At 37.2% G+C, this 21840-nt stretch overlaps 1 long non-coding RNA gene across 1 annotated transcript in view; it reads left to right on the top strand.

The window, feature by feature from the left end:
* Window positions 1-21840, top strand: part of LOC132008439 (uncharacterized) — a 488832-nt gene that overhangs the window by 157233 nt on the left and 309759 nt on the right. The gene's annotated exons all lie outside the window — the stretch shown is intronic.

The following is a 21840-nucleotide window of genomic DNA, read 5'->3' as shown; positions in this document are numbered from 1 at the left end:
ATTCTTATTTGTCTGTTTATGCGACTATTTGCTGTGGTGTCTATGGCATTGCTTTTCTTTTTATTCACTCCAGGACCCAGGCTGCAGAAGCAGTCCTCATTTTGGCTTTAACTGGTCTTGTGGCATAGGGAAAAGAGGTGGTGGAACCAAAGATAGTCTTGAACTTGTGCTCAGAAGAGACACACATTGCTTCTTCACAATTCATTAGGCAAAGTGAGTCAAATTGCCATTGCTCCCATCAGTCAGGGAGAGAAATATAATTGTCCCTCTATGAGAGGCAATGCAAGCTCCATGGCGAAGCTTTCTATGAATATGGCAGGAATGTTCAGTTCTCTCCCATGGAGTAGGAGCAAATATTTTAGACCAGAATAGAATCTACCCACATCCTGATTCTGGGTTTTCAAATTGGGAATGACTTTGACATGATCCAACACTATATTGCAGTGTGAGTGCAAGCTTCCATTTGTTCAAAAGCCTTCCAAGCTCTTGCTCTAGAGGTTAATATATAAAATGAATGATTTCATAGAATGAACTCTTTACAGTATCCATTATTTAAAGTATGCAAAACTGTCTTACCCACAGAGACTTTTATAAATTATAATCCCCCTCGGTCTTTTTTTCCCTCATAGCTGTTATATAATAAAATGATCACATTGCAAGAAACTTAACTTTCCTCATATATAAGGTCTGTACAAAGTCTCCTCTGCATGTGTATGTATATCTAGAAATGCTCTTTGCAGTTTAGGGAAGAGTAGGGAGAACTTTTTTATAGCCCTCTGCAGCTTTTTATGATAAAAATCCTTCCAGTACTTGTGTTGATTACAAAACCATCTCTTTCTACAAAATCCATTCTCTCTGTTTCCTCTCTCATTATCAGAAGCAGCTTCAAATAAAACTCTCTGATACAATGTTACAACAGTGAATTTAGTAGTTTAAATGTTTCATCTTATATCAAGGGATTCAATATAACCCAATATTAAGTGGGCAGAAGCACTGAGATTCCTGGCATATCTTGGGAGGTAAATGGCTAGGTTACATGAGAACAAAAGTAGAATATCTAAGGTCCTACGTTTGTATGGCATGATTGCTGACTCTCAGTTTCTATTTTTCACCCTTGTATGCCTCATATAAAACAGTAATCTATCCAATTCCAGTGTCTGAAGTCAGTTATACCTCACATTCTAATCCTCTCTCCTTCCTAGGTGGTAAATCTTATTTCTTGACTCTTAATGTGTGGTGTGAATGCAGGAAAATCTAAAAGGCTTTAAATCCCATTTTTAATGTGCTCCTATCTTGCTATTGCTGTCCATAGAATTGTCCTATGCTCCTGCACATGGACATGTTTTCATGGAGGTAAATTCATTTTAATTTTAGCTTCATTTCACACTGAGCTAGTGGAGGATAGCATTGTAGCTTACTGTCTTTGCTAGAGTTTTTGCAAAGTTGACATTCAGGTCTTTCTGTATCTTGTCACTTAAGATAATGGATGCTTGGTGGATTGGTGGTGCTGGCCCATATTCTTCCCAGGGTCTGGGAAAACTAAATTCAGGAACCTCAGTTCCAGGGTTTTCCCTGTCATCTAGGTCTGAGGTTGCTGATGATGCTTCTTTTTTCATTGAATTATAGTAAGGCCTTTGCACATTTTAAGCTCCATAAACAGCTCTCTCTGGTCGTGGAAGATTGAATATAGCTATGGTAATATAGTTTCCTCCAGGGAAGGAATCTAATGGGGTAGAAAGGGGGAGACATGAAAAATGTCTCATTAAGCTTGTTCTGCAGACTAATGTAGACAGTCGTAATAGGAACTTCATTTCTGGCATTGGGGGTGTGTTTCAGTGGTTTTCAAGCTCTCTGCTCAGGAATATGAATGAACTTGGAACATGCGTTCATGAGGTTGCCTCCATGTGAATAGTATATATTCAGGAGCAAGCACAGTGATGATCAGTGCTCTGTAGTAAGAAAGGAGGCATTTTGTGTATTTCCAGGATGCAGATATCTTTGATCACTTCCCTGCGTGTTTTCTGTTCACTGCTATCTCTCAGGAACTTATTTAACTTATTGCTTATTTCTCTTTGGCTCCTCAAAGTGCTTATTCTTATAACTGCCCAGTACCACAAATTTGTACAGAAGAGCTAGAAGTACTTATACTTTTCTCCATTTCCAGTTTTTGAACCATTACTCTTTTATCATTGCATTAAAAATAAAATTTCCTCTGAAGCTCACACTACATTGTTAAGTTAATATCTTGTCCCTTATTTAGGAAATCTTGTTAACTCATTTATTTACTGAGGTTTTGGGTATTTGATCCATTGTCTCCCTCCCCCACTAGACACCATCCACCATCCTGAACAAATTCATAGGATGTTTGTGAAAAACACAGCACTGTAGCTGTACTGTTACTTGACATCCATTAGTATGGTAAAGGAGCTACCAATATACTTTGGTGACTCATTCTCACGAAACGTGATAAAATATGTATATATCTTCACTCATGAAATCTTAATATGTGAACTTATAAGAACAATTTGTGTCATCATAGCTAACTTTTTGTTTTACTCTCAGTACACCTGATTTTTTTTTTAAAGATTTTATTTATTTGACGTTGAGAGACAAAGTGAGAGAGGGAACACAAGCAGGGGGAGTGGGAAAGGGTGAGGGAGAGGGAGAAGCAGGCTCCCCGCTGAGCAAGAAGCCCAGGGCTGGGCTTGATCCCAGTACCCTGGGATCATGTCCTGAGCCAGAGGCAGGTGCTTAACGACTGAGCCACCCAGGCGCCCCAGTACACCTGATTTTTTAATGCCATTTCTACCCATTTGCTTGTCTTTATTTCTCTATTTCTGTTGTCCACATTTTGCTTCTTAAAAATACCTATTTCCGTGACTTCTGTGATGTGATATACATGCATCTATTCAGGCGGTCATAACCAAATACCACAGACTGGGAGATTTCAACAAACCTTTATTTTTTCACTACTGCAGAAGGTGGAAGTCCAAGACCAAGGTGCCCTGAGGGCTGGTTTCTGGTAAAGGTTGTCTTCCCAGCCTGGAGATAGCCATCTTGCAAAATCTCTTTTATATTTGTGTGGGAAAAAAGAGAAAGCATGCACAGTCTCTGGTATCTCTCTTTCTTTTAAAAGATTTGCTTATTTATTTGAGAGATAGAGTGGGAGGGCCAGAGGGAGAGGGAAAGAGAATTTCAAGCAGACTCTGTAGTGAGTGGGGAGCCTGATATGGGGCCTGATCTCACAACCCTGAGATCATGAACTGAGTGGAAAACCAAGAGTCAAATGCTTGACCGACTGGGCAGCCAGGCCCATCCTTGTGTGTCTCTTTTTAATGAGTACACCACTCCCATCAGATCAGGACCCCACACTTTTGACCACATTTAATCTTAATCACCTCTCTAGAGACCCTGTGTCCAAACAGTTGCATTGAGAGTTAATTCTTAAGAATAAGGATTGCAAGTGGGGGCTGGGGAAGGAGGAGCATAATTCAGTTCAAAGGGCTATTCTTTACAGGTTACAATACAAATTTTTTAACTTCCTGTAAGAGCTACAGTTCATTATGTTTATTTTAAAGGTAGGAAAATTGATTACATAAAGGCTATGACTTAAAGATTGTTCTTCATCTGTAAGAGATTATATGCATAGTATCTTAACAAAATAAGGGGTTTAGTTTTCTCAAGTCATAGGGATTCCAAAAATAAGTCCAGACCTGATACAGCGACTAATAAAATCACCAAGAACATAGACTCCTGTGCATCTGCCCAAACAATCATGGTAGTTGTATGGTGTTTATTTTCATATGGGATGAAATTTTATATGGGATACAATATTACTTTTATACCAATAGATTACTGTTACACTATTATATCATCCTTTATTTCTTCCATTCTGGCCTGTATGCCTCTTATTTCTTTTTCTTGCTATATTGCACTGGCTAAGACTCAAAGTACTATATGAGATCAGAGGAACAAGAGTACCTTACCAGTTATTTGAAACAAGCAGAAACTAATTTTTAATCTGTTATTTTGATTCTTATATTACCATTACTAAGCTATTCTCTTTCCCTTTGGGATCCAAATATATTAAATTTGGATTATTGAATCAAAAACTTATGAAACTCCCCATTTCTGCATTACTGCCATGTATTTACTCCCCTAGGAATTGCTGAGTGAGGGGCTCCTGGGTGGCTTAGTCAGTTAAGAATCTGCCTTTGGCTTAGGTCACAATCTCTGGGTCTTGGGATTGAGCCCTGCAAGGCGCTCTCTGTTCAGTGGGGAGTCTGCTTATTCTTCTCCCTCTGCCCCTACCCCCACTCTTACTTTTTCTTGCTCTCTCTCAAACAAATAAATAAAATCTTAAAAAAAAAGAAAGGTATCTCTGAGTGTAAAGGCAGTGTTTTTCCCTGGCACTGAGGTTGCAGTAGTGAGACAGATAGATTAAAAACAACAACTAAAAAAATGGAACCTCCAAAATAGTGGTGAGACTGCTGCACATCCTTGCTTGTGCCCAATTTTAAGGGAAACATTTAGTGTTTCACCATTAGATATGATATTAAATGTAGGAATTTTTTTTTATACAGATTAACCCTATCAAGTTGAGAAAGCCCTCCTCCATTCCTTACTGAGAGTTTTTATCATGAATAAGTAGTGAATTTTGTCAAACACATTTTTCTAAAATAATTAATATGATTATGTGATTGTTTTGCCTTGACCTGTTAATATGGTAAATTACACTGATTGTTTTTTCTTGGAATATTAAGCCATTCTTAGATCCCTAGAATATACCCCGCTTTGTCATAGCATGAAATTATTTTTATATATTGCTGAATTCTGTTAGTTAATATTTTGTTAAGGATTTTTATATTTATATTAATGACAAATACTGGTCTGTAGTTTTGTTTTCTAACTGCTTTTGTCAGGTATCAGAGTAATACTACCTTCAGAAAATGATGTGAGAAGTATCCTATTCTCTTCCATTTTCAAGAGTTTGTGTAGATGAATGGTAATTTTCTTTAATGTTTTGTTAGAATTCTCTACTGAAACTAGCTCAAGGATTTATTTTTTCATTTTAAGCATTTTTTAAATTATGAATTCAATGTCTTCAGCAGTTATGATGCTACTCAGATATTCTATTTCATAATTGGTGATTTGTGTTGGATTGTGCATTTGAGGAAATTTATCCATTTTATTTAAGTAGTCAAATATTTATATGTGTAGAATTATTTATTCTCTCTTGCTTTTTTTTTTAAACAGCATTCTCTTAATATCCCTATCATGTCTACATACTCTGCAGTGATATTCTTAGTTTATTGCTGACATTGGCAATTTTTCAGTTTTGCTAGATGTCTGCCAATTTTACCAGTCTTTAAAAGAAAACAGTTTTGATTTCATTGGTGTTCTGTATTTTCCTGGGTTTTTAAAAAATTGTATTCGAGAGAGAGAACGAGTGAGCACGGGGTAGGGGATGGTACAGAGGAGAGAGAGAAACAGGCTCCCAGCTGAGAAGGGAGCCCGATGGCAGGCTCAATCCCAGGAGCCTAAGATCCTGACCAGAGCTTAGCCAGACATTCAACTGACTGAGTGACTCAGGTGCCTTGTATTTTTCCATTTTTAAGATAATTCATTCATGTTGTTATTATGTCCTGCCTTCTGATTTCTTTTGGTTTTTCTCTTTTTATTCTAATTTCTCAAGTAGGAACTCAGATTATTGATATGAATTTTTCTCTTTCCTAATAAATGCATGTAGGGTTATAAATTTCCCTCTTAGCCTTGTTTTAGCTATGTTTTATGAATTTTGATATTTTGTATTCTCATTGTCATGTAGCTAAATGTACTTTTGGTCTCCTTTGAGGAAGACATTTCTTTGCCACTTGTATTTAGAAGTGTGTTGTATAATTTTTAAGTATTTGGAGATTTATCTGTTATCTTTCTATTATCAATTTTTAGTTTGATTCCATTGCAATCAGAGAATACACTGTGTAATTTCAGTATCTTTTAATTTTTCACAGTTTATTTCATGGTCCAGAATGTGACCTATTTTGGTAAATGCTTCATGTAAAGTTTAAGAAATGTATATTCTGCTGTTATTGAAGAGAGTGTAGTATAAATGCTGATTAGATCCAGTCCAAGGGTGGTATTGAGTTCTTCTGTAACATTACTGATTTTATATCTAGTTATTCTATCAACTGTTGAGAAAAGATATAGAAATCTTTAACTATAACATTGTATTTATCTCTTTCTCCTCTCTGTTCTATCGGTGTTTCTTCACATATTTCAGAGCTCTTATGTTTGATGCATACCTATCTAGGATTTCAATGTCCTCTTTGTAGATTGATCTTGAAAATCCACTTAAATTCTTTTTAGTTCTGGCTTCCTCTTCAATGAGAGAACAGTGATGGAAAGAAACGCAAATGACAGGGTTATTGAGAGAATCAAATATGTGAAAATATTGTCTGAACCAGAAGGTGTCAGATTAGTGTCTAGAGGTATTATTATCAAATGGGGAGGGGAGAAAATATTATTAATAACAAAATAATATCTTTATCTCTTTTAGGCAAAGTAAGGTATATGCCCTATTATTTCCTGGCCCAGACATATCACACATTTTTATCAATTTATTGGTAGTGCAAAATATGTATTAAAATATTACTGAATGTTCTTTTGCCATATTAGGTGCAAAAGGAGATTAATAGATGAAAGTTCCTATACTTAGAACTCAAAACATTTGGGGATTTGAGATGTTATAGGACAGAGATGGTATTTCCACTGTAATATGTTTTTTTTAAAGATTTTTATTTATTTATTTGACAGAGAAATCACAAGTAGACAGAGAGGCAGGCAGAGAGAGAGAGAGAGAAGCAGGCTCCCCGCTGAGCAAAGAGCCCGATGCGGGACTCGATCCCAGGACCCCGAGATCATGACCTGAGCCGAAGGCAGCGGCTTAACCCACTGAGCCACCCAGGCGTCCCTCCACTGTAATATTTTAATTGAGCACAGACTAGAATTGCAAACTCAAATACTTGCTAAACTGAGTATTGATCAGAAATGAGTAAAGTGGGTCATATGTATATAGGAATGATTGAATGGATTATTAAATGAAAATAACAATGGCTTCAGGGCATTATAGATAGTAATTGACTTTCATCCCCTCTTTTTAGCATTCAATAATGACTTCAGAGAACCATATAGAACATTAAAAGGGGGACTCTTAGTAGTTGATTCAGCAACTGTACTGTACTGCTTTCAGGGAGAAAATGCAGGTCCAGTAGGAGAGGCAGAATTGTCAACTTTCCTCCAGGATTCCCATCTTTTGATACAGCTTTCCCTGTGTCATCTGGAGTATGGGTGGGAACTTTGAACTAAGATGGGATTTTTACCCTATGATTAGATTATTTCATACAACAAAGGTGATGGGAGTTGGCAGGTGCAGTTAAGTTCCCTGATCAGTTGCCTTGGAGCTCACCAATAGGGAGATTATCCTGGGTGTGTTTCACCTCCTCAAGTGAACTGTAAAAGACTGATGCAGTCCTTGTAAACAGATTCAAAGTAGGAGACGCTCTCCTGCTGACCTTAAAGAAACAAACCAGCATGAGGGTTTTGTTGTTGTTGTTGTTGTTGTTTTTGCCACAAGTGAACAAATTCTACCAACAGCCCTGAGTTGTGGATAAGACCCCTATGTCTAGCTAACATTTTGGTTTCAGTCTTGTAAAACCCTCAAAAGAGAACCCATCTAAATTATGCCCAGATTTCTGACATCCAGAATTTGTGATACTGTCCAGACACCTGACTGGAGATGACGCTTTCTTCATGGAACTTCAACCACTTAGGAGAATGAAATATCTTGAAACAACTTGTTTGCTAACTGGTGATATAATCTGGAGAAAGGATTATTTTGCAGTAATCCTAGTTTCCTTCTCTATCTTCCTTCATCTACTCTCTTAACCTGTTAACCTTCTTGGGTGAACTCCCAAATGCTTCACTGTAGGAGGCTCATGGACTCTAGATCCCTAATTCTTCAATCAACTCTTACCTATCCAGGCAGTCTGAGAACTTCGTTTCCAGCCTCTGTTATGGAGGTTGTATAGGGACACTAGTTCATTTTCCCCTAGTGCATCAGAGTTTTGAATTAGAATCCTATAAAATGCCTTGACACAAATCAAGGCAAAAATGGAAAATAGATACTGTCAAGCCTAGGTTCTTACTCTCCACCCTTGAATTTAATGCATTTCCTTTAGAGAACTGTGACAAGTTGTAGTCCTTTCTTTGCCTGCATGTTTATTGACTATGCCTCCTCATAGCCGGTCATGTCCATGGAGACAAAGAGTGTGTCTGTTTTGTTCTGGCAATAACTAGAGCCTAGTAAAGAACTTGGCACAGGGTAGCTAAATAAATATATTTTTTTAATGAATACCCTATCGTCTAATGTGTTCTGGACCTCTTTCCTCTGTTGTGTTTCTCCCCCGTGTAATCAAAAGGTTGCTGAACAAGTACAAATCATAGCCTGAGGCTTAAGATATTTATAATTTAGTTGAAATGAAAGGGAAGTCATTAATAAGAATGATTCAAAAGAAAGAAAGAAAGAAAGTAAGTAAGTTACATACAGCCCAGAGAATGAGTACTAATGAGCCAGGAGAAGGAATCACTCACATGGGTTGAAGAAATCAGGGACAGCTTCATAAAGTAGGGAGTTAAAAATGGACTCAGAATATCAGGCAAAGGTTTAGGAGGAAAGAAATAACTGGAGCAGAAGACATGGTTTTATCAGTTGATTCACACATGGTTTACAGTGGGTAAGCTTCCATCAGCTGCCCTATTCATGCAGGCTTTGTTGTTGTTACTGTTGTAGATAGTTTCCAGGTAGTTGTGGCTACATAAAAATCTAGTCATGCATTCATGAAAATAATGTCCCACTTAAAAACAACAACAACAAAACCTAAAGGTTCCTATAGTTTTCATATGTTAGTCAATTTCTAGACTCTCATTTTTCATCTTTGGTGTAAGACCCTACCCTACACACATGTGTGTGTGCACACAACACATACACACATACACACCCCCCTCCGTTGTTTTGTGTTTTGGTCTGACTTGAGGATGGGATCCTTTCTAAAAAACACAGACATGACACACTAAGTACCAATTTGATTTTCCTTGATGTCATTCTGTTTTTGTAATAACCAGACCATGACCAGTTTTTTAATGAGATCCATTGGCTTTTCTTAGGCTTATCAGAAACAATGATGCCTTATATTAATGAGAAGTATTAGAAGATTTTATTCCCTGTCACTAATTGAATTCTTATTTTGTTATTACCATTGTTCATAGAACAAAGGAAAATCCATCAAAATTTCAATTATCAATGTTTCCAGGCTCTACTGATATTTAGTGAATAAAATGTGTAAGTTTTATTTTGCCTTGTGCTAATTCCTTTTCCTACCAAAACTTGGGTATGGATTTTTCTGTCTGGTGTGATCATCTCCACTCTTTCTTTGTAAGGAATAGGATGCTTTTCTAATTTCTGGAGCCATATTATTTTATACCAGGAGGTACACACACACACACACACACACACATACTTATACATATTAACTTGTTAATAGTGGAGAAGAGTAATGACAATTATAAAAGCAAAGTAGGATTAACCCATGAGGCCAAATGGCAGCCAATCTTTACTTGTACCAATCCTATTAGAAGCTCTCATTGGAAGATGAAAAATATAACCTCGGGATTCCCTAAGAAGGATCATCCTTGTAAGCCTGAAGATTTCTCTGCTGGGTTCTCTGTGTTGGCTCAATATCTACTGCTCGATTGTCTTATCTTCAAGTATAAAAATAAATATATTTCTACATCCATTAAAAGGTACTCATTATCTTGTGGTGATTTGACAGAATTTCAAATTTAACAGTTGCATCAAAACAGAACCAAATAATATTAAGGAATATTTCTTTATTCTTTGCACAGTATACATTTTTAAGAAATAGCTCCTTAAATTAAGAAAAAAAAAGAGAAATAGTATGGGATGAGAGAAAGTGAAGCAAATGTGTATTTGGTCACATGAGGTCAATCCACCTTTCCCTTGTAACTGTGCCTCTTGCTGTTCAAAAGAGGTTGACCAGGTGGTGACTGAGCTGTCTAGGGTTAGTTACGTGGCTTATTCCCTCTCCCAACAAACTGCAAATATGCATGAAAATTCATCAGCAGAGTCCGAAATAACAGGGGAGAATCTGTAGGAAACTCAACATCCCCCACTCTCCCTCTCCAACTCCTCCCCACAGAATATGTCACTTCATCCCCTGGAACTCAGGTGTGCTATTAACGTGCCATATTGTGTTCAATGTCCATGTCTTTCTGTCTGTGTTCCCTATTGGATTGTTAGCTCATTGAAGAATAGGTAGATTCTGATTTTTTTTTTTTTTCACGAGTGTCTTTCTTAGAATCAGCTTCAGCAGTAGACATTCCAAAATAAATCGTGCTTGTTGAGAGGTGACACTACTGATATACTTCCAAGAGGCTATGAATTTAAATTTTTGTTTTACCCAGTTTCATATGTGAAGATATGCGTGTATAGATCAATGAATGGTTGGACAGATGGGTGGATGGATGGATGCATGCAAAGACAGAGAATCCAGATGAGGTTCATTGTGTGATGTCTGCATGCCAGACATTGTGCTAGGTATTAACGTTACACTACACAATCTGATTGTTTTTCCTGGGACCTTTTGCATTTATTCAACAAAAGCCCTCAAGTGTAACCTGACATTTAGGCAGGAATATCCTCCCAGTTAGGTGGCACTACATGTCTTATTTAAAGTTCAAATCCTCTGCGTTGGCCATGAATTCACACTAACAGAAATGACTTGCCCAGACATTCACAACTTTGTATCTTAGTGCTATTTTCAGGTGCAGTAGAAAATAAGAAATGAAATATGTAAATTGCTGTTTCCAACAACATAGTATTGGGGGGAAATCAGTGGTTTTAATAAATCATGCCTAAGGGTTGGTGAACTAACATATATCCAAACTCCTTCCCCAGGAATTCAGTTGCACACCCTGAGCTGACCCGAAAGCTCTCTGTTGTACTGAAAGATTGATTGTAAGAATGAGAAGAATTTAATACAGAATAAAAATGCAACTCTCTATGGGGAGTGCTGCTGGAGACAAGTGCCTGGAGCAGAGAGGCTGGGGAATGAATTTTTCAATGTGGATAATGAAGTGTGGTGTCAGTGGAAGTCATTGGTAATTAGCAATGTGTATAATAGGATGAACTTGGGTAAACTTGTCACCTCACACTTCCAAGTGACCAACAGTACAGGTGAAAGGTGAACTGCATAAATGTCACTCTTACCCTTTGGTAAGAAAAAAATATATAATTGTGAAAGATGTGGTGAGACTCTATGAAGCAGCAGAAGGAGAACTGTTGGAACACAGAATATTCATTACTTACAATTGTATATTCCTCGTGTAAAATGTGCTTTCATAGAACTGTCTCCATAGTTATAGCAATTTCCATCTTTTTTATTTTCATGATTGTTTTATCATTATATAGGTAATTTGAGAATATAGAGTATACTTGGAAAGTACAGAAAAGAAAGTAAAAATCCCTCCAGTTAAAGATAGATAATCATTGTTAATATTTTGGCATATTTCCTACCAGACAATTTTTATGTGAAGATTTTACTAACAGTTGTAGTCATACAATTTTACAATGTTATCTGATTTTCCATCTAACACTTGAGTAGTTTTGAGCAGTTCAAAGAAATGTAATAACGTTAGCTAACTTTCACTGTGTTTACTCTGGTCTAAGCACTGGATACATTATGACACAATTACTACAACAACCATAAGAGGCATTATCTTCATCTCACAAGTGGGGAAGTTGAGGCACAGAGAGGGTATCTTTCCTACGGTCGCAGGGATAATAAATAACAGAGTTTGCACTTAATACTAAGCAATCTAATTCCAGAATCCGTAATCTTTTATCTTGATATCCAATCAGGGGTCAGGAGGATTTTTCCATAAGTATTTGAGACTTGGTGGGTCTTATGGTGTCTGTCTCAACTTATGTTATTGACTATAGATGAGATATAATGAATATACACTATATATATATGATTGAGCATTTCTGTGTGCTAATAACATTTTATGGGTGCTGTAAATTTGAATTTGCTCTAGTTTTCATGGGTCACAAAATATTTTTAAGTGTTTTTTTCTACCATTTAAAAACGTAAAAACTATTTTTAACTTAAGACTAAACAAAACCAGGCTGCTGAAAGTAGTTCATAGATATTTCCATTAGATTAATTTTTGTGTTATTCACCATCAGGAGCATCTCCAATACTTAATGTTTAGGTTGTTTCAAACATAAAGTATTTGTTTCAAAGAAAAATAGATCAAGATAGATGGTGCTATGGTGAATATCTTTGTGCATAAAACTTTTACTATTTTTATATTTTCTTAGGTACTTAATCACCCAGTGCTCAATATAGCAACTGTACTCCTTAATCTCCATCATCTGTTTCATCCATTTTCCCCAGCCCACCTCCCCACTGGTAACCATCACTCTGTTTTCTATAGTTCAGAGTCTGTTTCTTGGTTTCTCTCTATTTCCCTTTGCTCATTTGTTTTGTCTTTTAAATACCATATATGCATGGATTCCTATGATACTTGTCTTTTTCTGACTGATTTCCTTGGCATTATACTTTCTAGCTCCATCCATGTTGTTGCAAATGGCAAGATTTCATTTTTTATGGCTAGATAATATTCCATTCTACACACACACACACGCGCGTGCGCACATACACACAAACATGCGTGAATGTTATCTACCTATCATACATCCATCTATCTATTTCACTTCATTATCTATTTATCAGCATTCATCAATCCATGGACACATAGGTTGCTTCCATATCTTGGCTATTATAAATAATACAGCTATAAACATAGGAGTTCATGTATCTGTTTGAATTAGAGTTTTTGTATTCTTTGGGTAGATACCTAATAGTGCAATTGCTAGATCTTTGGGTACTTTCCTACCAACAGTACCCAAGTGTTCCCTTTTCTCCATGTCCTTGTCAACACTTGTTTTTTGTGTTACTGATTTTAGCCATTCTGAAAGGGGTGAAGTGATATCTCATTGTACTTTTGATTTGCATTTCCCCAATGATCAATGATGATCAGCATCTTTTCATGTGTCTGTTGGCCATTTGGACATCTTCTTTGGAGAAATATCTGTTCATGTCTGCCCATTTTTGATTGGGTTATTTGTTTTTTGGATGTTGAGTGGTATAAATTCTTCATATGTTTTTGATTTTAACCCTTTATCAGATGTCATTTGGATGGATATAACTTCTCTAATGCCATAGGTTGTGTTTTAGTTCTGTTGATTTTTTCCTTCACTGTGCAGAAGCTTTTTATTTTGATGTAGTCCCAATAGTTTATTTTTGCTTTTGTTTACCTGTTTCTTTAAAAGTTTAGTAAAATCTGCCTGTGAATGCATCGGTCATGGACTTTCTTTTGTTGGGAGTTTCTTTGATTACTTACTCAATTTCATTCTTGGTATATGATCTATTCAAATTTTCTTTTTTTTCCTGTTTCAGTTTTGGTTGTTCATGAGTTTCTAGCAATTTATCCATTTCTTCTAGGTTGTCTAATTTATTGGCATAGAGTTTTTCATAGCATTTTCTTATTATTGTATTTTTATGGTGTTATTTCTCCTCTCTCATTAGTGATTTTATGTATTTGGGTCCTTTCTCTTTTTTTCCTTGGTAAGTTGTGCTAGAGATTATCAATTTTATTGACATGTTTTAGGGAACCAGATCCTGGTTCATTGACATTGTATTCTCTCTCTCTCTCTCGTATCTGTATCATTTATTTCTGCTATAGTCTTTATTATTTCCTTCCTTCTCCTGGATTTAGGTTTTGTTTGTTCTTTTTTCTAGGTTTTAAGTGTAAAGTTAGGTTGTTTATTTGAGATTTTTCCTACTCCTTGAGGTAGATCTTTATTGCTATAAACTTCCCTCTTTGAACCACTTTTGCTGCATCCCAAGCTTTTGAACTGTTATGTTTTCATTTTCATTTGTTCTGTGTACCTTTTTATTTCTTCTTTTTTTAGCTGACCTATTCATTGTTTAGTAGCATGTTTTTAATGTCAATGTGATTGTGGTCTTTCTGGATTTTTTCTCATGGTTGACTTCTAATTTTATGGCTTTGTGGTAGAAAAGATACTTGGTATGATTTGATCTTTTCAGATTTGTTGAGGCTTGTTTTTATGGCCTGAAATGATCTGTTTTGGAGAATGTTCCATGTACACTTGAAAAGAATGTATATTCTTCTGTTTTAGGATATTATGCTCTGAATATATCTTAAATTTATCTGGTCCAGTATGTCCTTTAAAGCCATTGTCTTCTTGTTGATTTTCTGTTTAGATGATCTGTCCATTGATGTAAGCAGTGTGTTAAAGTCTACTATTTATTATTATCATCAGTTCTTTCATGTATGTTATAAACTGTTTTATATATTTGGGTGCTGTCATGTTGGGTGCATAAATACTTATAATTGTTATATCTTGTTGGATTTACCCCTTTATTACTATATAGTATCACCCTTTGTTTCTTGTTACAGTCTGTTTTCAAATCTATTTTGTCCAATTTAAGTTTTGCTACTCTGGCTTTCTTTTGACATCCATTTGCCTGATAGATATGTTCCCAGCCCTCAGTTTCAATCTGCAGCTGTCTTCTAGGCAGCATATGGGTGGGTCTTGCTTTTTTATCCATTCTGCCACCCTGTGTCTTTTTATTGGAGCATTTAGTCTATTTATATTCAAAGTAATTATTGATAGTTATGTATTTATTGCCATTTTATTACTTGTTCTGTGGTGGTTACTAAAGATTTTGTTTGATCCTTTCTTGTTTTTCTCTCATATTTTGCTGATTTTCTTTAGTGATATATTTGGATTTCTTGATCTCCATTCTTTGAATAGTTATTAGTGATTTTTGATTTGTAGTTACCATTAAGTTTGTATATAACATTGTCTGCATGTAGCAGTGTGTATTAAGTTGATGGTTAAGTTTGAACCCATTACCCCTCTCCTGCCCCTAACCTAAATTTTTGGTTTATGATGTCCTATTTTACATCCTTTTATTTTGTGAGTTCCTTGACTAAATTTTTAAAGAAATATTCATTTTTGCTGATTGTGTAGATCCTACCTTCATATGTTATTTTTGGTCTTTGCTTTCCACTCAAAGAGTCCCTTTCATATTTTTTGCAGGCTGGTTTAGTGGTCATGAACTCCTTTAGGTTTTTGTCTGGAAAATTATTTTTCTCCTTCTGTTTTTTTTTTTTTCCTCCTTCTGGTTTTTCTCCTTCTGATGATAATCTTGCTGAGTATAATATTCATGGCTGCAAGTTTTTCCCACTCTGCACTTTGAATAGATCATGCTTTTATTTCTGGCTTGGAGAGTTTTCTCTGAAAAATGCATTGAAAACTTTAGGGGGGTTTCCTTTGTAAGTAACTTCTTCTTTTGTCTTGATACTTGAAAATTTTTTTCTTAGTATGTCTTGATGTGGATCTGCTTTTGTTGATTTTGTTGGGGGTTCTCTGTGCCTGCTGGATCTGGTTATCTCTTTCCTTTCCCAAATCAGGGACATTTTCAGCTCTTAGTTCTATAAATAAATTTTGTGTCCCTTTTTCTATCTTCTTTGACTTGGGCTTCTGTAAATGTTTCATGGAGTCCCTGAGTTCCCTGAGTCCATTCTTGTTTTGCATAGTTCTTTCTTCTCTCTTTTATTCAGCTTGATTACTTTCTATTACTTGTCTTCTAGGTCACTAATTCATTATTCTGCTTCTTCCATCTTGCTGTTTATTCCATCAAGTATGTTTCTTATTTCATTTATTGAGCCCTTTATCTCTGCTGTTTGTTACTTATCTCAGTGTTAATGGTCTTTCTGATATTCTTGACTATTTTCTCAAGTCTGGTGGGTAACCTTATGAACATCACTTTAAATTTTCCATTAGGAATGTCACTTCTGTTTTGCTTGGACCTCTGGCTATGGCCTTGTCCTCTTCTTTCATTTGGGACAAATTCCTCTGTCTTCTCATTTTGTCTGAGTCTCTGCACCTGTTTCTCTGTGTTAGAAAAGTCAGGTATATCCTCTGTCCTTAAGGGAATTGGCTTTATGAAAAAGAGGTCCTATAGTGTCCTGCAGTAAAGTGTCTGCTGTTCTCCAGGGTCTGGAGATACTGGGACTGTCTCCTTTGTTTTCTGTATGCACTCTGCTCTTGGGTCTTGATTGCTTTCTCTTTCAGGCCCGTCAATTATAGAGGTTCTCTTTGCTGTGGTCACTATTTTGTCTCTGAACTAAATGTGGCATGTTTTAATGAGGTGTGCTCTGGTCTGCTTATGACATGAGACCTGTCACTGTTGCAGCTAGGACAAAGACCTCACAAAACTTCTGGGTCAGAGATGTGGTTCACAGGGGCTTGGGCTGGTCATCTGGGGGATGGGCCCACTCAACTGGGATTAAGGCAAGCGTGACTGGGAAGGTATCTTCTTCCAGAGGTGAGGGCAGGTGGTTTCCTTGGTGTAACCAAGTTAGGTAGGGAAAGTAGGTGCTGGTTCCCACATGTGGCTCTGTGTTTATGCTGAAGGCTGAGGGAGGTAAATGGTACCTTCTAGTTTCTTTGTTCCCAGTGGAGTTTCTCCATGAACTCTGCCTGTCTGGGACATACTCCGAGATGAATCACCTCCCCACAGGTATTCTTCAAATTGCTGTTATCACGCCATATGTCCAAAGGCTGTTTCCCTTGACTTTTCTCCAAGAGCCATTCCAATGTCCTCGGAGATCTACCATAACCAAGCACACTGACCTTTAAAACTCTAGGTTTCAAGGCCCACTAATGGCATGAACTCACGAAATCTGAGCTCTCTCACTTTCTAAGCCAGTTGCTATTGGGATTCATTTTTCCCATGTGCTCCTGTATGTGCTTGTTTGTGTCTTGACCTTCTCCATGACCTCTGCTCCCATCCTACCACAGCAGCCAAGAGCTGTTTCTCTCCCATGCTATAGCTCCACATTTTCTACCTTCTTCATTATGGCCTCTTCTTTACCTTTATTTTTTTTTTAATTTAACATAATTTTATTTAAGTTCGTTAATTAACATATAGTGTATTATTAGTTTCAGAGATAGAGTTCAGTGATTCATCAGTTGTATATAACACCCAATGCTCATTTCATCACTTGCCCTTCCTTTTTTTTTTTTTTAAAGCTTTTATTTATTTATTTGACAGACAGAGATCACAAGTAGGCAGAGAGGCAGGCAGGGAGAGACGGGAAAGCGGGCTCCCCACTGAGCAGAGAGCCCGATGTGGGTGGGGCTCGATCCCAGGATCCTCAGATCATGACCTGAGTGGAAGGCAGAGGCTTAACCCACTGAGCCACCCAGGTGCCCCCTCACTTGCCCCCTCAAAACCTGTCACCCAGTTATCCCATTCCCCCATCCCCCTCTCTTCTCTACCTTTAATGGTGGAGTTTGGCCATCTCTGAATTGATTTCTGGGGCATTTAGGATGATTTGATACTTACCTAGTTGTATTCATGGGAGGAGGCAAGCCTAGGGTCCTTTTATTCTGCTACCATCTTCCCCTCCTCTTAGGTATATACTTTCTTAGGCTATATTCTTGTGTTTGATCTGCTCAAAGGGTATGTATGCCTCCATACTCTTAAATCTGACTACAAAACAACTTGTTATCAAGGATCTACCAACATAAACTCTTATAGCTATTCTAAAAGAACAGTATATTTTGTGGTTGCTGTAGTTCAGCAGATACTGAAGTAACGTATTTGGCATCATGGGAAGCAAAATATATATTTTTAATATAAGGTAACCACATTTAAAGATGAGTTAAGGCAGCCCTGTGTTTTCCTTAATAATATTTAAGAAAATTCATTTGAGAAATTTTCTAAAATTTCTGTTATTTCAGAGTGCTCTATCCATTTTGCATCTGAATATGACAAACCACTGGAGAGAAAGGAAAAAAATTAAAACCGCAAATTTAATTGAGCGTTTTTTAATTTTATCCATACCAAACACCTTTCCCCCTGTTGGCTTTGATTTGATTTTTCTCAGAAACTGGTTTTATAGAGGATGTCTGTTTTCTTGAATATAGATTTTTTAAAGCATTAAATAAGTGGTATTTTATTCCTTTTATTATAATAACATAGGCTTGAAGTCAGAGGTTCTTAAAATTTCTTCTAATGTCCTGAAGTGAAGTGTGCCTGGGTGGCTGAGTTGGTTAGCATCTGAGTTCAGCTTCGGTCATGATCTGGAGGTCCTGAGATTGAGCCCCATGTCAGACTCCCTGCTCAGGGGGAGTCCGGTTGTCCCTCTGCCCCTCCTCCGGTTTGTGCTCTCTCTCTCAAATAAATAAATAGAATTAAAAAAAAAAAAAAAGAAAGGCTGGAATTGGAGTGGTTTTCCAGGTGGCAATTGATATGTGTGCCACTAGATGGCGATGTGACAAGCGGCCATTTTGCCCCCCCCTTTTTTAAATTAAATTTTCTTGACGATATAATTGACCTAAAACATTATATTTATTAGTATTGCTTTTAAAAGCCGGTGAAAATGAAAAGATGGATGGAATGCTGCCTGGATGGACAGTGGTTGTCACTGTTTGAGAAGGTAGAGTTTTGTCAGCTTGGTTGACCCCAATGGAAGCCTGGGGTTCAGAGATCCACATCAATAGCTCCATGTCTTCTTAGCGGCGCATGTATTTGCTCAGCATCAAGCCCTAAGTGGTCTCAGTAGTCCCCTGGTTACCGCTGCTAAATGGAAGTAGAAGTCAGGAACCAAGCATGGCAAACTACAGAATAAACATCCCAAAGCTTCCATATAGCTGTTGGGAGTATTGTCTCCACATAAAAGGTCAGATTTGGGAAGTAATACGGCTGTGTTTGTTGGGAGTCTTCCAAAACCTGTCCCTTCCCCTACTGGAATTGGTGGGTGCAGGCAGCATAATGAAGCCACAAGAGACTTTAAATCATAAGTGCAGTTCTGATGTTTAAAGGGGTCATTTAAACACCACAGGTGTTTCCCTCTATATTCTCCAGTACCTCAGTGGTGAATTTAATAGGTTGAGGTCCTTTGAACTGACTTCCTTTCTTCTTTATAACCATATGATTCCGCATGGAATATTAATCTCCTTGTATCTCCAAAGAACTCTGATTTTTTTCTACTTTTCATAGTGTACTTAAAATCTCAGTCTGGTGGCTAGAGTTGTGCATTTTACAAAATTACCAAGGGAAAGAGCTGGGTAGTCCCTTGCTCTAACCAGGTTGGTCTACTTACATTACAGTCTCTTTTAGGTCAACACGTCTTTTTGAACACGCTCTTTTCTTGGCTGGAAATTTCCTTTTGCATGACCACTCTACCCCTTCTCCAGCCACCTGTTAAACATTCAAGTCCTCTGGGAAGATTTTTGAGACCCCCATTCCATCTTTATGAAATAGAATCATCTAGTCCCCCAGTCCCTTTTTTGGTGTTCTCCTGTATCCTAGAAAGTGTTCTGTTGTAATATTTATATTTCATTGATTGCAGGGTTTGTTTCCTGTATTTTCATTCTGTTTCTTGTACTTTGTAATTCCCACAAACTAAAGTCTGTTGGAGTGGCTTATTCGTGCTGACATTAACTGAATTAGTGGTTCTTGACCCAGGCTAAATAGGAGAATCACTTCGAAAACTGTTTAACATGTCAGATGCTGGGTGACTCTGATGTGTAGCAGGTTTGAGGACCTCGATCCTAAGCCATTGTCAAGAGGCCTGCTTATAGATCCAGCTGTGAAATGCTTCTCTGACATAATCACGCCATTCTTTTTTCTCCTCCATTGACAAGCCGAGTGTATCATTTCTGAGACTCATCTCCAGCCCTCTTTGACGTTCTGCCCATTTCTAACGGAAGACTGAGCACTGCGCAGTCTATTTCCAGAGCTGCCATGAATATTTATACGTTGCCTGCATCTTTACAAATTAGAGAACAGCAAGATGAATGAGAGTAGTGAATCAGAGAAGACACACAGTGTGATGCGGGCAGAAATTTACTATCTCATTTCTATTTAAAACCTGATGACTCAGAGAAGGAGGCAGTTCGCTTCCATTTCAGTAAATTCCTTAATGCTCTCCAGCATGGCACTTTGGATTTTTGCACTACTGGGGGTGACTTGATTTGTTCCCAAGAAGAATATGCCTGTAGTGTGTGTGTGTGTGTGTGTGTGTGTGTGTGTGTGTGTGTTTATGAGCACACACGTGCATAAGAGTTTGTAGTTAGATTATTTTAAAATACAATAGAAAAAAAAAGAGATCACCAAGCTAATTGTTAATTATTTTGTTAAGCCTCATTATCTATGTTGCCTTGGTGATGGGGATGTACCTCTGACCCCTAATGAGTAATTCTTAAGTCTGACAAAATGCTATTTGTTTCTAAATTGACTTTTAATGCCTTTGGTTTGCATTTTCTTCACTTAGTTAGCTTCCCAACAATTATTCATTAGACTTTCTTGCCTTTCCATCTTTCTCATGTTCAAGTTCAAAACAGATTTTCACAGGAGACAAGTGTCAAGACTTATTGTGGCAAAGTAATGATGTGACACTTCTGTACTAGAAGGGGACAGAGACAACAATATGCATCCTTTGATCTTAGCTTTTGACTATCTAGCAAATGCAGAACCATTTAAAAATTGCACATTATAGCATAAAGGAAAATTTGTCCATAAAGATATTCACATGCCTGTATCATAAACACGATGGTGAAGGCAGCATAATTTCATCAGGCAGAAGGCACAGAGTGGGTTGAGCATGGCCTGTGGTATAAAGTCACAGTTCGATATTATTAATTTCAGACTTAAACTTCGAAACATAAACAAGAATCATGAGGACAGGGTTGCAAATTAGTCTTCTGGGTTAATAGACACTTAATTCCAAAACGTCTAATTTCTCCCCTCACTTTTGACTACTTGGACAGTTAAATGTTTCTTCTGCGTCGCCTAAGAGCTGAGGTTGTACTTCTTCACACTTGTCTGTGCTGTAGGTCTTTGCCACACTCACTAGATGGCGAAAACTTGAAAGTTTGCCACTCTTTCAAAACTAGCCATTTCATTAGGCATTTATTCGTTAACCGAGATAGTTTATATTATACACTATTGTTATAGTACATATTATATTGTTATACTTTATATTATATTACATAATTGTTATACTTTACATTAAGCCCTGTACTAAGCCTCGAAGTGAAGTCATTTCTTTATTTGGAACTCACAGTCTTTCAGGGACACAGACACTAAATTAAAACATATTATCAAACATTCACTGAAAACCGTGATAAGTGCTATGCTGTTGAGGCATCAGAAATTATGACAACCTCAAACAAAGAAATCAGTATTAAGCTGAGGGGTCAGACAGAAATGAATATTCTCTGAAGAAATCATGTTTGAGTTTAGATTTGAAGGATTTTAGTACACATGTTTTTGTCAGAATGGATGAGGAGGTTAAGAAATTATTACAGCCAGTTGTAGTTTCTATATCAGGGGTCCCCATGTTCTACAAGGGACATTTTACTCATCTTATGTTTGTCATTAAAGATGTTTATTGTAAATCTGGTGTCCAAGGAGGCAGCTGGTCATTACTGTATTGAGCCAAGCAGCCATAGGACCACAAGGGAAATGACAGAGGTCTCGTTGTGTGGAAGCATAGGCTGAGATAAGTGTTCTTGAGCTCATCTTATTGAAGACACGCTCTCAGGGGAAGGGGAGTGAAGGAAGCAGAACAAGGCAGGGAAAAAGGAGCTAAAAG

This window comes from Mustela nigripes, unplaced genomic scaffold (assembly GCF_022355385.1).
Source record: "Mustela nigripes isolate SB6536 unplaced genomic scaffold, MUSNIG.SB6536 HiC_scaffold_148, whole genome shotgun sequence".
NCBI classification, from domain to species: Eukaryota; Metazoa; Chordata; class Mammalia; order Carnivora; family Mustelidae; genus Mustela; species Mustela nigripes.
The sequence above is the reverse complement of the archived record's forward strand: the minus strand, read 5'-3'. Positions and strand labels throughout refer to the sequence as shown.